This window comes from Erythrolamprus reginae, chromosome 2, assembly GCF_031021105.1.
Source record: "Erythrolamprus reginae isolate rEryReg1 chromosome 2, rEryReg1.hap1, whole genome shotgun sequence".
Lineage (NCBI taxonomy): Eukaryota > Metazoa > Chordata > Lepidosauria > Squamata > Dipsadidae > Erythrolamprus > Erythrolamprus reginae.
Window position 1 is genome coordinate 24,825,657 of NC_091951.1, and position 1,969 is coordinate 24,827,625.

The following is a 1,969-nucleotide window of genomic DNA, read 5'->3' on the forward strand; positions in this document are numbered from 1 at the left end:
TGAACCGGAAGACAAACTTCCTCCTCCTCCTCTCTAGCAATCAATTTGTTGCAGCTCGGCCTCCTTTCTATACCTTCCGGTGTAACTAGCGATGCTCCCTCATTCTCGGCTTTCTAGGCGCGGAGTGTTGCTTCTTTGTAGGGCGCCATCTAACGACATAAGGTTGAAAATCACCCTCGAACTACCTTGAAGCGTTTGCAAGATACTGTCATGGATACCGTCCTTTCTTCGGTGCCATTAAGTCGTATTCCACTCCCTCCGGGCACAGGAATAGCTTTGATCCATGACTATCTTATACTTTTTCTTTCAAGTCTCCCAAAAAGACACACACATTTTTCCTCTTGCTCGAACGACGAAACCAAAGGAAAGCGTCCTCAGAAGGGAATGTCCCCTACAATTTCCTCTGGTTTCCGGTTAAAAATGCCCAAAGGGGACCAATGTTCGCTTAATGACAAGGTTCACTTTACGCCCATGGTGTTTGCCTAACCTAGGAGTCTGCAGCCTTAAACACTCAAAGCCATTTTTCTATTTTTTTAAAAAAACAGGTATCTCTGTCTTTCTCTCTTTCCCCCATCTTTCTCTTCTTTCTTTATTTTTATTTTATTTATTTTATCCAATACACAATACATATTGAAGAGAATAGGCATTAAGTATTATATATTAAAAAAAGATATAAAAATAGAGAAGATATATGAAAGGAAGAAAAGATATATGAGATATGAGATAAGGAGAGACAATTGGACAGGGGACGAAAGGCACACTAGTGCAGCGTTTCCCAACCGGTGTGCCGCGGCACAGTAGTGTGCCGCGAGACACTGCCAGGTGTGCCGCAGAGCTACGGAAGCTCCAGCTGGGCGGGGCGCTGCCGGTGCCGACCTGGAGCGCCCGCTCGCAGCTGTCCCCCGGCTCCTGCCCGATGCCGCGGTTTCCGGCGCTCTCCTGCTGAGCCCCAAAGAAGGAAGGCAGGAAGAAGAAGGAGAGCTTCGTTCTTCGTGCCTTTTTCCCGCCTTCCTTCTTTGGGGCCCAGCAGGAGAGCGCCGGAAACCACGACATCGGGCAGGAGAAGACAGGAGCGCGGGCCGGGCAGGGGCGCAGAGGCGGGCCGGGGCTGGGGAGCGCGCGGGGGTTGCCCTTTTGGTTTGCGGCTGCAAGCGCGGCTCCCCGAGGCAGGCGGGCAGGCAGCTTCCCTCCCTGCGCCTTCCCTCCCTGCGCCTTTCCCTTTCCCAGCTGCAGCCGCACCCCCCCGGTCCCCCCGCCAGTGCCCTCCCGCCGGGCCCTGGCGTCGGCGGCAAGTGTCCTTTGGGGCCCGGCGGGAGGGCACTGGCGGGGGGAGTGGGGGGGGTGGCTGCAGCGGCCGCAGGCAGTCGCGGGGAGATGGCGGCGGCGAGAGGGAGCTCCAGGTGGCAGGAGCTCTCTCTCTCTCTCTCTCTCAGCTGACTGCAAGTGGGAGCCCTGACGGTGGCGATTGGACGTGCTGCTGGACGCCGTACTGCTGGCGCTGCGGGCTTGGCATATACGGCGTCCAACAGCACGTCCAGCTGCCGTCAGGGCTCCCGCTTGCAGTCAGCTGAGAGAGAGAGAGAGAGAGAAAGAAAGAGAGACATATAAGAGAGGCAGAGAGAGAGACAGCAAGAGAGGCAGAGAAAGAGACAGAGAGAGAAAGAGGCAGCAAGAGAGGCAGAGAAAGAGAGACATAGCAAGAGAGGCAGAGAGAGAGAGAAAGAAAGAAAGACATAGCAAGAGAGGCAGAGAGAGAGAAAGAAAGAAAGAGAGACATAGCAAGAGAGAAAGAGAGACATAGCAAGAGAGGCAGAGAGAGAAAGAGAAAGAAAGAGACATAGCAAGAGAGGCAGAGAGAGAAAGAGAAAGAAAGAGACATAGCAAGAGAGAAAGAGAGACATAGCAAGAGAGGCAGAAAGAGAAAGAGAAAGAAAGACATAGCAAGAGAGAAAGAGAGACATAGCAACAG